Source organism: Mastomys coucha, unplaced genomic scaffold (genome assembly GCF_008632895.1).
Source record: "Mastomys coucha isolate ucsf_1 unplaced genomic scaffold, UCSF_Mcou_1 pScaffold16, whole genome shotgun sequence".
Taxonomy (NCBI): Eukaryota; Metazoa; Chordata; class Mammalia; order Rodentia; family Muridae; genus Mastomys; species Mastomys coucha.
In genome coordinates, this window is record NW_022196898.1 from 2,372,283 (window position 1) to 2,388,375 (window position 16,093).

At 45.0% G+C, this 16,093-nt stretch overlaps 1 protein-coding gene and 1 long non-coding RNA gene across 2 annotated transcripts in view; one reads left to right on the forward strand and one right to left on the reverse strand.

Moving 5' to 3' along the window:
- Maml3 (mastermind like transcriptional coactivator 3) overlaps positions 1-16,093 on the reverse strand; it is a 419,869-nt gene that overhangs the window by 228,754 nt on the left and 175,022 nt on the right. The gene's annotated exons all lie outside the window — the stretch shown is intronic.
- On the forward strand, positions 1,613-15,660 carry LOC116094451. The gene is made up of 3 exons (XR_004120114.1): positions 1,613-1,720; positions 15,018-15,232; positions 15,453-15,660. It is a non-coding gene; the product is annotated as an uncharacterized LOC116094451 (long non-coding RNA).

A 16,093-nucleotide genomic window follows, 5' to 3' on the forward strand; every position in this document is an offset into this window, starting at 1 on the left:
AGGAGCTGTCAATGCATCTGTGAGTGCTCACATTTCATGTTTGCACGAGAGAAAAATAAACCGATACAATGAAACACCGGGATTTTAGTGTTTCTCTATAACAGAAGTTATTTTAACTGTGTGAGATCGATACATGGTTTCAGAAGAAAATGATCAAATTAGACCCAGTGACACAGACCCTAAGCCTACAGTTATATTATTTTGAAAGCATATGCCTACAAATACATTAATATTCTTGGGGTATTGCTGGCAGAAGTACAGGAAAATAGGACCCTTGGTTGCCGGGAGGAAAGGAAACTGCAAAATGGGAAGAATAGGATATTGTTTATATATGAGTGGGAACATGTGGGAACATACGCATGTTCAGAAACACAGGTACACATATAGAAACACATATGTTGGTCAGCAGACAACACTGGGTTTCATTTCTCAGGTGGTGGTCTCCATTTTTTGGAGAAGAGCCAAGTATTTTCCTGGAACTCATTGGCCGTGGAACCCTGTAGGCTGAATTGTCTCTGCCTCCCTAGTGCTGGGATTACAGCCCCACACTCCCTGCTGAGCTCCTTTAACACTGGTTCTGTGGATAGGACTCAAGTCCTGGTCCTTGTACAGTGAGCACTTTATGGACTAAGCTCTCTCCCCAGCCCCTAATAACTGTTTTTAATGCCGTGAATTTGTCCTGTGAGCATGTATTACCTATTCATAAATTACATACAGAAAATACAAATTTTGAGAGAACACAGTTTGCATGCAGAGAATTCTTGCAGACATTGTTGGTCCCCAGGGCCTCTTTTGGAAACCAGTGGTACAGAGTGTTGACTTTTAAAAATACATAAAATTTGTACTTTTCTGGAAAACACAAGGGATAGACGGGGGTGCTGCGCAGCTATGGGGTGAGTGTTCTCATCCTCTTGGGGAGTCTTTCTAGTGCTGACAGGAGGCCCCTCCACCTGATATGAGTTGCATGTTCGCAAGTAGACCTTTCATAAAAGGGGAGCTCTGAGCGGGAGAGATGGCTCAGCAAGAAAAGGTGCTTCTCACCAAGTCTGATGCCCTAACTCTAAGCCTTAGACCACATGGTGAGAAAAACTGACTTCTACAGTGATCCTCTCATGCCTTTATGCGAGTGCATGCACACACACACACACACACACACACACACACAATAAATCAATGTAATTAATTGCTTTTTTAAGTAAAGGAGGCTCCCTCGGCCTCTTTCTAAGAGTTCAGATGTGAAGGCAAAGTCAGGTAAGACAAATGTCACCAGTGTGGAGGAAGAGCCCCCTTTCTCATGGGAACCGAGGCCCACAAGCCTCCCTGGATCACTGCTTTAGTCTAACATTTTAAAGCCTGGATACAGATGAAAGATTGACTTCTGAAGCCCAAATCTGCTTGGGGAGGCTCTGGTGAGGCCTGGGAAGATAGCTGGATCCCCCAGCACAGTGACGTCACACACAAGGAGCAATATGATCATATTTACTACTAAAGGCTGTGGATTGGGGATTTTATCCTTTAAAATCCACCTTATCAAAAAGACTCAATTTTTAAAAGAAAGAAGGGGTTGGAAACGCACCGATGTTTCCATGGAAAGCTTCTAGAAGGCTTTCCACTGCATTCCGAGGTATTTGGCAGCAAGTTCACACGAGTGGAACCTCCATTCACCACAACTGTTCCCAGAAACACAGGCTAGGTGTAAGCTACAAGGTCAGCACCACAGGTAGGTTGAGTGGCTGGAACACGGTGACATGAATGGCAGGTAGCCATGGCTGATTCATCACCAGATCAAGATGGCTGCAGGGATGCACTTCCCATGAGAAGCTACTTGATGAGCCTAAGGGAGCCAGCCGGTCTCACCCTTATCTCTGAATCACTAAAGCCATTTGGACCAGAATGCTATTCAAATCTAGTCCCTCTATAACGGAGACGACTACTTCATGTAAATTTGTCAAAATTAATTCTCTGAACACATAGAGGGAAAACTGTTGCCAGAACAAACCTTTCTTTTTAACAAAGTGTCTCAGGTATGTTGTCACAGTGCTGGGAAGCTGGCCCATAGGAGAAGGCTGAGGAGGAAATTGGCACCACATATAGTTTGAGGTGTCTTTCTCATGTAGTCATGGTTTGTGGGATACAGAAATAAACTAATCAAAAAAAAAGATGTCTATAAAAATTCCCTGCCTTCATAGTTTATAATCCAGGGGAAAGAATAATGTCATACCAGTGGTGATATAGCTACGCTTTTCTATTGCTGTGCAAAACACCATGACTAAGGCAACTTATAAAAGGAAGAATTTAATTGGCATTTAATTGGGGACTCACATTCCAGAGGGTTATAGTCCATCACCACTGGTATGGGGAACATGGTAAGTAGGCAGGTGTAGTACTGGAGCAGTAGCTGAGAGTTTGTATCTTGTTTCACAAACAGAAGGTATAAGACAATCAACTTGGGATGGCATGGAGTTTCAAAACTGCAAAGCCTACGGGCAATGACACATTCTTCCAACAAGGCCACACCTCCTAATCCTCCTCAAACAGTTCCACAAACTAGGCAGCAAGTATTACTATATGAGCTATAGGGGTCGGTCACTCAAACTACCACAGACATTCTTGAGGTAGTTTCTCCTTAAAGCAGGTAAAAGCAGTACTGAGAAGGTAACTGATTAGTGATGAGGAGAGGTGCACTGGACAAATGCTCAGGGCAGAGCCAACAAAAAGTGCAAAGACCCTGTGGTAGAAGTGTGCTTTCCTTGGCCAAGAAAAAGCAAGGGCAGGACTGTGAGTGAGTCATAGATGGAGGAGCAGAAGGTGATGAAGGTGGGCAGAACATAGATGCTATGTTGGGGCATCATGCTGTGTAAGGTTCTCTGGTTACAGGGAAGGCTTGGCTATTCTCTGAGTGAAAGGGAACCAGATGAAATGTGTTTCAGCAAAGAAACAGCATGCTGAGACTGGTATGAGAGGTGATAGAGAAGGACAGAGGCAGGGCTACCTTGCGGTGGTTCCAAGACTGTTGAGGCCAGCTCTGGGTAAGGGCTAATGTGAAATATCCATGTTTGCTATGTCCAATGTTAGAGCCACAGAGACTTGGTGACTTACCAACCCCGAATGTGAGAGAAAAGTAAAGAGGGTCCAGGTTTGCAGAGCAGTGACATTATCTGAAGAAGGAAGCCTATGGTGTGGCAGGGATGAGGAGGAAGTCAGATCATAAGGAAAAGAACTTCCTGGTAGAAGGAACAGAGTAAAGATGTAGTGCTAATGTATGGCTGCCTGTTACCATGCCTGTCCCACAGACCCTGAGAGTTTCTGAGGCTGGGGACATGGTGAGCAGACACTGGAGAGACTGGGGTCCTGGAATGATGACAGACGTGGGCTGGGGAAGGCTCTGTATATCACACAACGGAATCAAGACAGAGTTAGGGGCTATAGAGACGGCTCAGCAGTTAATGACTGCTCTTCCAAAGGTCCTGAGTTCAAATCCCAGCAACCACATGGTGGCTCACAACCATCCATAATGAGATCTGATGCCCTCTTCTCAGGTGTCTAACGACAGCTACAGTGTACTTACATATAATAAATAAATAAATATTTGACAAAAAGAAAGACAGAGTTAGAGAGGGGTGGGGAGCATGTAAAAGAACTACAGGGTAGGGTGGAGGAGGATGGACTTAACCTTTTAAAGAAATCATCTGGCCGGGGCGGTGGTGGCACACGCCTTTAATCCCAGCACTTGGGAGGCAGAGGCAGGCGGATTTCTGAGTTTGAGACCAGTCTGATCTACAGAGTGAGTTCCAGGACAGCCAGGGCTATACAGAGAAGCTTTATCTCGAAAAACCTTAAAAAAAAAAAAAGGAATCCTCTGGTCATACAGGGACCTTGTGGAGAGACTGAACAAGAGCAGAGTGTCAGGTTCACAAGAGAGGCCTGGCAATGTTGTCAAATATCTTCAGGGTTATCCTTGATATTTCCTACTGAAAAACTTGAGGATTATTGCTAGGCTTCTTTGTTTGTTTGAAATAGAGTCTCGAGCTCTGGTTGTCCTTTAACTCACTCTGTAGACCAGGCTGTCCTTGAACCCACAGAGACATGCCTGCCTCTGCCTCCCAAGTGCTAGAATTGAAGGTGTGCATCACCATACCCAGCAGTTATTAGTATTTTTAAATCTAAATGCTTATCTGTAAAACAATTAAGTTTAAATCAAACATTCTCTGTCTATGTTTTGGAGGAGACAATAATTTTTAGGAGCCCCAGCCATAGAAAAGTAAGGTTAACACAATCTATTGCATTTCCCCACATTCTTCCTTGATGAGCATCTCCCATCCATCGCTAGATCACTCCATGGCCCTCATCCTTCCAAAACATATAAGATGCTCTTGGCTGTTCTTATTGTGAAGCTGCCTGATCCCCAATAGCTTCCCTGTGTTGTCCTGAACATGGGAGGCTTCCCAGGCTCCTGTGACGGTAGCTGACGGGGAGGGAGCCACATCACTGACTTTGGCCGATGGTAGTTCTCAGAATTTACTTCTCTGCAAAGCTGGAACTCACACAGGATTCAGCAGATGGAGCATCTGCTCTCCTTCATCCCTGAGTGGCCAGGTGGAGCACATTAGTGACCTCCTCCTGCAGACCTGCTTTGGAAATGTGGATGGATGTTGTTGTTTAAAGCCAGCCAGAGGAAGGGGGATAACTTCTTTCCTGATGAATACGAAGCAATTGGTTCAATATCTCTGAGTTTCTGCTGGAACACTGACCTTCCATAGGGACAGCTTGTGGAGAAGTCACCTAACCCATCTGAGCTCCGTTTTAGATAATGATTTTAGACATGTCTTCTGTCATGTCTTCTGTCTTGGGACATGGAAGGAGGCAATGAAATCTCCCGGGAGTGGGCATGACCTCAAAACACAGCTACAAATGAAAGACACTAGTTCTATTTCTATGAACAGAGACTCAGATTATGGCTGTAGATGCAAAACTCGCTCTACCACTGAAAGTAGAACCTGGAGGATAGAAGGTGATCTGTTTCCTTGTTGGCTCAGTCATTAGAACTCATTGCCTCATGGTTCTATAAAAGCCACAGAACACATTCTGGTGATAGACCAGGATCATGCAAAGTCAAAGAATCGGGGTTCCTTTAAAATGTCAGGGCTAGCAAAATGGTTTTGGAGCTTCACTCCTGGCAAACAAACACCAACTGTTTGCTTTTGGTGTAGAAAGTAAGAGAAAGTCGGGACCCAGAATGAAAGGCTTGGCAGGCACTAAGTCCTTCCCTCTTCCTGAGGGTGGTCAGCGAAGAGGGCGAGGAACAGAGGTACCAGGGCACTGAAACCTCTACCCCTGTCCAGAGTAGAACAACCCACACACAGGAGAATGCAACTCCAGGGGAAATGGACATAGAAGACAGGCCTCCAGTCACAGGAGCTATGCAAGGCAAGCAGGCAGGCAAAGACCTGTGGACTCCACACTTTCCTGCTAGCCCAGAAGAAGGGCTCCTTGACCCTTTCAGCAGCTGACACCACACACAGACTAACTTGTCCTGGGCCATTTCCTTCCACCTGTTTAGAAGAGCAGACATTACAGTTGGCCTTTTATTCAGGTACTGACTAAATGTCAACTACTTGACATTTTATGTCTCAAGAAACTGAAGCATAGCTAGGCTGTGCCATTGCCTGCGGCCACACAGCGGGGGATGAAGAGAGCTACCCAGATACTCTAGCTCCAGATTCTTTACCATTGTTTCTAAGGGAGGAACAGAAATGGAGAAAGTGAGGAACAACTCTAACATAGGCTTTGAAGTGGGGTTCGGGTACCCCAACTTTCTGTGTTCTTAGGTCCCACAATGATTAGCACCCTCATCCCATTTTATGGGTAAAAATACCAGACTCTGATAATATACCCAGAGTCACGGAGCAAAAAGGTTACAACAGGATCTAGAGGTCACACACTTGCCGTGCGGGGATGAGGACCAGAGTTTGTTCCCAAGGACCTACAAAAGACAACCATGGTGGTACATGAAATCCTTCTGCTGAGGAGGCAGACAGATAGGTTGGTACCTAGGACATGGGACAGCCAGTCTAGCCTACTCAGGCAAGTTCCATGTTAATGACTTTTTTCTTTTACTCTGTCTGAAAACAAATCAAAACCCCCAAACAAACCAGAAAACAGAAAAGAAAGAAAGAAAGAAACCACAAACCAAACATATGGATGGTGCCGAGAACTGACAGTTGAGACTGACCTCTGGTTTTTACATGCACGTGGCACAGACACGCACGCCCTTTACAAAAGTTGGCAGCCAAAATGGCTGCTCAACTACAGTGAGCAAGTTTATAGCTAAAGAGTAGGTAAGTCTTTGGGGGAAGAAAACAAAATGTATTAAAGAGGAGAAGGAAAGGATGAGCACAGAACAAATAGTTAGAAGGCATTTCTGGATCCGGAAAATAAACAACCTATCAAAATACAGGCTGACACTATGGGGTTCCCTTTATCAGAGAGCCTTTTTGTTTAAAGCTTTGGAAAGATGGTTAGCTTCAGTGTTTGGACCAAAGAGACACTTGTATGTCAGGCCAATTCTTGTGCACTCTGCAGAGCTTGTGAACTCAGCCAGCTGCGAGGTCTTGTCTTCCTGCCCTCTCTCACACACGTCCACATTCCTTAAACTTAAGCATCACCGAATAATCTCCTAGTGATTTTTTTTTTTTTGCCACATTTGCTAAACCGCAGCTAGAATGTTCCCCCAACCCGAAGCTAGAGAGGAGCCGTGCAATTATGACACAGGAGCCAGACAATCTCATTAACATATCCATGACTGACACAGAGGATCATTAATTAGGCATTCCGAGCATAAGTATATATGTATAAATTAGCATCTATTCACCATTTAAACTGTAAGTGATTTTTCATATCTGAATATTAACTATGCTGGAAAATTACTAAGTTTTCCTGAGTGAATCACACAAACAATGCCCACCCCTGATATCAAGAACAAAATGCAGAGAAGAGATTCTGTGGACAGAACTGGACTGGGAGGGAGCCAAATGACGTCATGGCTCTGCATCTCTTGGTACCCTGATGGCTCTGCCTCCCATTCCACGTACTTCCAATCACTTTCCCTGCCAGGAGTCACAAGTGACTAACTCTGCGCAGCATTCAGATAAAAAGCCCTGCCTCTGTCTGTCACTGTCCACTTGCTCTTTTTACACGTTTATTGTGTAGGACCCATGGACAGAGGATGAAGTGAATATAGATGAATAAAGTAAGCTGGGCCTCTGAGAGCTTGGTTGGCTTTTGGCAGGGAAGCCAGGAGTATATAAACCCCTCTGAGAGGTGAAAGGTGACAGCCACCTAAGAGCAGGAGCACCTGAGAGGAGGAACAGCCCCTGCTGGCAGTGGGAGGGCTGAGGAATGCCCTGAAAGAGGTGGCTCTTATGTAGGACAATGAAGGATGAGCGGTAGCCATGGACCTGGCAAAGTTCTAGTGTATCAAGTGTCATGTCATTAAGAAACCACACAAAAAAAGCCAGTTCTCTAACTATGTGAAGTCTAACCTCCAAGTCTCAACACCACTGATGCCCTATCCCTTCAGAGTTAGAAGAGTACCAGCCTGGAGATTAGTGATAACAGTATGCTATCATCCTTCACACACGTGGCAAGGGCAGCACCTACACTCTCCAGCTTATGTGGGTGCCTTGCTCTCCTGTGCTAGGCCTGGATTCATGCTAACAGGTCCATTGTTCCATGTTGAATTTTCTTGTGACCAGTGGCACCCTTTATATGTGTGTGTGAGGGGGGTGGATGTCTCAAATGAGGACTGGACTCTGCAGCTGAGCTCATTTTACCCAGGGGGTAGGGGGAGTCTCACTAGTCTGTATGGACTAAACCCCACCACCTGGGCTCACCAATCCCATGAGTTCCACCAAAGTATCTCTTTCTCTTTCTACAGTAAGTACCGAAGCATTTGAACAGTCTTTTCTCTTCAGTAGGCAGCTCGTCAATGGGATCGATCTCAGAACGTCTCCAGTTCTGACATCTGCAATAGTAACCCTGGATCTGGGTTCAGACGGAGTCAGGAGCACAGACTTTTCCTTGGGAGTCTCTGGCAAGGCAGGCTGGGAAAGATCTGGGAGCAGAAATGCCTAGTTTGAGGCGTCTCTAGGATCCTAGCTCTTGAGGTGCCCTGAATGGGATGGAAGACCTATCTCCTTTTTCCTAGACACTGCTGTGACAGAGATGACAGCTGCTATCAAGGTCAGATGATGAGCAAGTACATTTCCAGAATAAAAACCCAGCAGCTCTCCTAGGTAGAGGTCTGGAGTCTCTTCCACTTTGGAAATTGGTAGATATTGAAGTTTTGAGGCATTGATGGGAAACAAACAGCTTGCCAACAAATGGCCTAATCTAGGAGAACACTGGCTATTAGAGAGGAAAGGACCATCGAGAATCAGGTGTGCTGATTTCTTCTGTGCTCCTGGCTAAATAAATATCGATCTCCTACTTGTAGGGTCAATTCATGTGTAGCAATACAAACATTCCATTCTGGTGGAATGAGAAGTATCTCTGTCTATGAATACTCATGATTGAAACAGTAAGGTGATTCTTGATTTCTGGACCACTATGGGGAATAACAATTAGTTAATTGGAAAGCTGTTCATTAAGATGGTGTTCTGTACTCAGGCCTGGGCCTGGCACGCATCACACACTAACAGATTAGGAAGTGGGGGAGGGCATTTAGTTAAAGAGACCCATGGGGCCCAAGGCCATGTTAGTCCCAGGAATTCAGAGGAAAATAAATCAAGGGGGTGGGGATCCAAGGTCATTTCAAGGAGCCTGTTTGGAGAAAAGAGATGGAATTGCATTTTATAGATAATGAGGGTATTAAATGACCTTCATGATAGAGACAAAGCATGAACCTTAGAAAACGCAGAGAAAAGGAATCTGAATTAGGTAACCCGAATAAAAATTTTTTTAATTCAATTATTCATAGAAAGAATATGCACATCTTGTCGGGCACTCTGCTGACATGGATTAGTTTTAAAAGATAATTGGGTGGGCTGGGGATGTAGCTTAGCTGGAGGAAGGTTTAGGTAGCATGCAGGAAGCTCTGGGTTTGATCCTTAACACTACATTACCTACACCCCTCCCGCCCACCCCGTATGGTGGTACACGCCTAGAATCTCAGCACTTGGAAAGAGAAACTGAGGAGTCAAGAGTTCAAAGTCATCTTTAGCCACATGGCAAGTTTGAGACTAGCCTGAGCCACAATAGATGCTCCCTCAGAGAGAAAAAAAAGAGGGGGAGGGAGAAAGTAGGGAAAGGGAGAGGGGGAAGGGAAAGAGGAGAGAAAGGGTGGGAGAGAGTAGGGAGAGATAGAGATAGAGATAGAGATAGAGATAGAGATAGAGAGAGAGAGAGAGAGAGAGAGAGAGAGAGAGAGAGATTCACTTCCTCTTCTACTACTACTGTTTAAAAATGGACAAAAGCTTTTTCCACAGTGGCCTCTGACCAAAAAAAAAAGAGTCCTGCTTTTTAATGCTGAAGTTCCTCTGTTGTACTAAGGGCTGCTTGGTAAAGCGGCACACAAAGAGATGTTCTGGGGCCAACCTATGGAGACACGTTCCAATTTAGGCTGTGGAATGAAAATTACAGGGCAGACACAGAGGCAAGTTTAAAATTAGGACAAACTTCACTTTGGGCTTCTTAAACCTCAAAGAGTTAGTAGATGAGGCAAAGGAAAATGAAAGAAAAAAAATATATCAGTAAGAATTTGAAAAGCAAAGTCCCCAGCTTCTGCTTGTTTCCATGGTCCCGCCAAGAATCTGAAGCTTTTGGAGCACCCGAAAGATGTAAAAAGGTCCTTTCCCGTCCCCCTGTTGCTCCACAGGAGACCATGCTCAAGGTCTCCAAAGAGGAGTACCTGGAGGTACAGAGGTCAGGAAAATTCTGGTTGGGAAGGAAGGAATAGGATGGGAAGTGAGTGAGACCTTACTGCTCATCACTCAGTGCAGGAGGATGAGGTGGCTTGGTTCGGGGAGCCAAGGTCATCTGTCAGTCTCAAGGCTGAGGCAGACAACAGCCTTCCCAGGCACACCCAGCTTTCTGCGGGAGCGCTAAAATCATACATCCTGTTCCCCAGCGAGTGTGTGCGGGGCTGGTACCTAAGGGGACTATTCCTCTCTACCACTACCACTAGCAAGCGACACCCATCCTCCCCACAGAGATGCCTCTTGGGAATGACATGAACAACCCAGGAAACCAAACTGTATTTTCTCTTTGTTTCTTCAGTCTCTCTCATCTGTCCCTTGGAAAGCATCACCTACATTCTCCTGCCCTTGAGACCACTCTGATGTGGGTGCCATCTTTTGTAAAGTGTCATAATGAAACCCATTATGTTTCACACTAACTAAAGGTGCTTTAAAAAAAATTAATGATCTCGTTCCCCTCCCTAAGAGTTGTAAGTTCAATGAAATCAATGATCCCCAAACTGAATTGTTTCTACTATTGTACAAAAGGAGGTTTGTCACCTGCCACCATGTTTTCAGGAAGTTCAAGGGTATGCAGACACAAATCCCAACAGCCAATCATCGGTTAGACTATCTTGAAGTGACCAGTAGAGTGGGAGCGAGAAGGAGCCAATCACATGGCAGCTTCTTTGCAAAGCCACACAATGGGTCTATTATAGGTCCCAGCTTTCCAAAACCAGTTGCAAAATCACTCCCTGAGGTGAACCACCTCAGTATATTAGTTTCCAGATGCAATTCCTAAGAGCCAGGAATAAATAATAAAACAAAGGGAATGATTGCCTTCATGTGTGACTTCCCTACTGATAACCTGAAACCCATGTGCCAGGCTGGTTGCAGGAGTGTTCCACGTCTTCTGTCTGTAAAGCAAAGCTTTAAGTGAATAAGGGAGGAACGGGTCTCAAAGAGTACGAATGCTCCTCGCCTCATTCATCACGGAAGTCAAGAAGTCGAGTGTTATCACCGGCAGTCTTTACTCACGGGAGCTGGGCATGTTAAACCTCCAACATTTTAGTCCAGCGTGTTAATAAGTGAACTCATTCTCTCAGGGCACCCCTTCAACAGGTGCTGCCGTTAGGATCTACGATTCACTTTGTCAGAGTGATTTCAGCACGGCTTGGAGCACAACGAATTCCGCAACTTGATCCCATTGAAATATTTAGTACCCGCTGATATGTTCAAACAAATTCGCCAGATCTTGATTATGTTCTGGCAATTAAAGCTATTAAGTCAGTAGACAGACAGCGGGTTATTTCATTGCTGGTTGAAAAAGCCAGCGCTCTTTTCTCCCCCACTTTATGTGACAGAACTGTAATTAGCCTTAATCAAATACTATTTGTGCTTGGTGCGGTAACTTTGCTTCCTCAGCCAGGAAGCACTGCCAATCTAGGAAAAGGAGAAATACGACCCTGGTCAGAAAGCAAGAAAGATTGTAAAGGGCTATCTGAGGATGTTCTGTTCTATCTTTGAGATGTTCCTGTAAATCTAAGGCTGTTGTAAATAAAAAATAATAATTTTTAAAAAAATGCCCCAGGGTGGGTGGTATAGCTCAGTGGTAGAACATATGGCTTAGCATATGTAAGGCCCCAGGTTCTACTTAGAAACAGTGTGTGTGTGTGTGTGTGTGTATGTATGTGTGTGTGTGTGTGTGAGAGAGAGAGAGAGAGAGAGAGAGAGAGAGGGAGAGAGAGGGAGGCAGGGAGGGAGGGAGGGAGGGAGAGAGAAAGAAAGGGAGAGAGAGGGAGGGAGGAGAGAGAGAGAGAGAGAGAGAGAGAGAGAGAGAGAGAGAGAGAGAATAACCTAGGCCTGGCACTCACTATGTATGTAGCGGAGGCTGAATTCTTCATCTTCCGGCTTCTCCCTCTCAAGGAACAGGATTACCTGACTGTGCTATCACATCAGCAAAATAAACACATTTTTAAAGTTATGTTATTTAACTAAAAACATAAAAGAGGCAAGAAGAAAGGAAAAAGGAAGAAACCCTACCTAGCATAGCTTCAACTTCAGAGCTAACATGTCAAAAGTAGCCTTAGAAATCATTAGAAAATGTGTTCACTTCTGAGGTTCTCTCTCCTGCCACATGGGGAACACTCAAGTGCTGTACAGTCCCCAAAGCAAATAAGTTTGTAAGGGATGGAGGGAAGGACAATGCCCCAAACAGAACTGACTCTTTCACATGCATCCCAACTTCTAGTTTATTCCTCGGGATAAGTTAAAGATCTTATTTATTTAAATATCTCTAGAAAGAGGAGCTGTCAGCTAAAGAACGATGCTGGTGAGCCAGGAAGTGGAGGGGCTGGGGGTGGAGCTTTTAAAATCTATTTGATTTGTATGTGCAAATCAACCGAGGATCTAGTGAAAGGATGTGCCCTTGTCTTAGAGTTTTACTGCTGTGAACAGACACTATGACCAAGGCAATTCTTATAAGGACAGTATTTAATTGGGGCTGGCTTACAGGTTCAGAGGTTCAGTCCACTATCATCAAGGTGGGAACACAGCAGCATCCAGAAAGGCATGAGGAGGAGCTGAGAGTTCTACATCTTCATCTGAAGGCTGTTAGCAGAATACTGGCTTCCAGGCAGCTAGGATGAGGGTCTTCAAGGCCACACCCACAGTGATGCACTTCCTCAAACAAGGTCACACCTCCTAATAGTGCCACTCCCTGGGCTGAGCACATAGAAACCATCACAGCTCTCATTTGGTACGTCTAGAGTGGACTCCAGGCTTGTCTGTAGTGAATGCTTGCCTAGTTGATACCAGAGCTAGACCATTCTGTCAGTGCCCATGATGCCAGGACCAGTAATGGGGAAGTGCCAACAGCCAGAAGCAGACCCTTAATAGGTTGTCTACAGGTTGTCAGTGAGAATCTTGGCCAAGGTTGTCAACCAACAGATACACACTTGCATTTTCTTCAGCTAATAATTGCTAGTGTCTGATATGTTAGAACGGCGGGTCATGTCAGAACATACACACTAGGCCCAAATGGTTCCACGTGTAAGAGGTTTAATTGAGAGGGAGAGAGGGGGCAGTAGCAAAAAGAGAGGAGGGAGAGAGAGAGAGAGAGAGAGAGATGGAGGAATGTACCCCATATATATATATATATATATATATATATATATATATGGTTCTGACGTAGTGGCCGCAGGTAAAGGTGGAAGGTGAACCCAATGAATTTTGGGAATATGGCAGCTGTTGCCCTGGCAACAGGTCTGTGAGACCCGCCCATGCGGACACCACAGGCTTTGGAGGCCCTGATGCTAACAGTGTCAACACTTCAAAACACAATAGTTAAAAAATCCTCATGTTATGAGGCAAATTGTGAGCTCAGAGATTCCCAGTGCTAAGAGAAACTTACTTTTCCTGCCCAAAGGGCCCCAGTTACACCCGGGAGCATCCAGGGACAACTGAAAAGCAGCAGTATGACTGCCTCCTAGTTTGTTCCACAGGTATAAAACCTCAAAGAGTTTGGAAATAGTATCTATTAGAAGTAGGGTTTTGTTTTGCTTCTATTGTTTTGTTTGGTTTAGTTTTGTTTTTTAAACCTTGCTAGAAAAAGAATCCCAGGGAGTTTCCCTCTGGTATGTTTTAGCCTGGCTTTGTAAACCATGGTGCCAACTGAGGCTGTAAATAATATCAAACTGCAGGTAGGAGAAGGCTGGGAACATCCTACACAGCCATTGTCTACATTTTTTAGTTGCATGTGGAGTATGGGGTTTGTCACGCTGTTTAAGCGTCCCATGGAGACTGACAGTTTTCCTAATTCTTCGATTACTGTTGATCTCAAACTTGCCATGTGACCACGTGACCATGTGACCACATGACCATGTGACCACAACTCCTCAGCACAGTTACAAACCAGATAGTAACTCTGAGCCTGCCTGCAAAGCTTCCATTTCCTCTGTTTTGAATTTGGTTAATGACCGGGAGCCCATCAGCTGGGATTTTTCCATAAGCACCGCTATGGTAGCCTGGAAGATGGTGGACAGACAAGAAGGAGCAAGACGGTGAGATTAAGGAAGACACTCTCCCTCTAGAGGAACTCTATCCTTTGAGGGCACGGCTGTGGAACTGTAAGAAGATGGAGGAGCATCCTGTCACACGGCTGGTACTCAGCTATCCAAAGGCAAGGTCAGGTCACTCACGACTTTGAACACCAAGGGAGCACAGTCCATACAACTCACGACAGAACTGCGGTCACTGCCTCAAATACCACATAGCTATTCTCCTTGTCCTGGTTGCTAAGCCTTGGAAGCCAATTATAAATGACAAGCAATGGTTTTTTCCTACTTATTTTTTTCCCCTTACTTCCTAATGAACACAACACTCTAAGGCTTTGAAAACACAGCAAGCCCTGGCCTGCAGCTGTTGTCAACTTGATGGTAGAAGTTCCTCCACTACAGTTTATTTCTAGTACAAATCTGGTCTTACTGAACACAGACTGGGAAAGGAAGGTATATGGTGACAAACCGAACAGGTAATAGCAAATACCCACAAGGAAGGATGAAACACTGGTTTTTCTTTGTGTGTCTGTGTGTGTGGAGGAGCGTGGGGGCTAGAGGTCAGCCTCACTTGTTACTCCTCAGACATCATCCCTACTTTTCCGAGACAGGGTCTCTCACTAACCTAGGGCTGCCCAAGGAGATTAAACTGCCAGGCCAGCAAGCCCCAGTGAGTGTGTATAACCAGCACAAAATCTTATAAAGAAGGCTATTTGAATTGTAATATGATAAACACACTGAAAAAATTTTTCTCTGCATGAACCTGAGTGTTGAACTCTCTACCTAGGTGTTTTGCTCATCACAGCTTGTCCTCTGTAGACCAGGGTGGCCTCGAACTTACAGAGATCCGCCTGCCTCTGCCTCCTGAGTGCGCCACCACTGCCAGGCACAGTGAGGAGCTAGACGCTAAGAAATTAGAGCTCATAGACTGTGGGAGGACCAACTGATGTATTTAACTTGAGGAAAAGCATCTGCATCATGACTGTATCATCCTGTCTCTCTCCCACAGGCCAAAGCCACACAAACAAAAAGCTACCACCACTCACCCTGCATCTCCAACACTGATGACCCAGTTACCCTACAGAAGTAATGCTTGGATCAAAACAGAATAACAACCCTCCCCCAAAGGACAGCTTCAACCAGGCCCTGCTGCTTGCTCTTGGTGGCTCTGAGTTTTGACCTGAGAACCTTGGGTCATGTGGTGTACCTATAAATCATCTGCAGGTAAGTCTATCTTTTAAGGTCTTCCTAAGTTTCCAGTGTGTCATTTTACTGAGGGTCATGGCCTTCCTTGTGAACAGCTGAGAGACTGAGACGAGGAAGATGCAGCAGCCCTGCCCCCACCCTTCTCCAGGGGTCACAGGCACACGGGGATGTTAAAATGATGTTGCCCACAGAAGCAGAATAAGCTGAATATCTGTGCCACCGCTTTTGTCTTTCCTAGGGTGCATTTGGATTCACCAGCTTCAGTGCCAGGTCCTAGGGTTATTCACCAGGATCGTTGACAGCTCAGGTGGATGAATCTTCTAGACGTGGGAACGGTATCTGTCATTTCCAGTGTTTTATACCAACACCCAATGCTACTGACTAATCGCCACCTCAACCACACAGCCCAGCTGGGTTTATTCTTTTTAAACTTTTTATTCATTCACTTTCTGTTTGTCTGTCAGTCTGTCTGTCTGTCTGCCTGTCTGTCTGTCTCTGTGTGTGTGCTCTGCATTCAGGCTGGCTCAGCAGGCACTTTACCCATTGAGCCATTTCTCCAGCCATGTTTGTTTTTTACTTTGTAATAAACTAAAAGGGGCAGCATTAATTTAAAATATAGCATTAAATTAAAATATAGGTAGTTTTGGGTTTAGTTTTATTTTGTTTTTGTTTTTGTTTTTTTTTTTCTGCAACAATTTTACTCCAAGTCAAAGTCTCTTGCTTTTCAGGCTTTAAAAAGAGAAATGCACATAGAAGGGATAAATTATTTCTAATACAGGATCTTCTGGAAAGGTCACACTAAGACCCCAATTTCAGCCTGGCTGCCTTTACCACCTTTAATCCCAGCACTCAAGAGGCGGTGGCAGTTGAGTTCGAGGC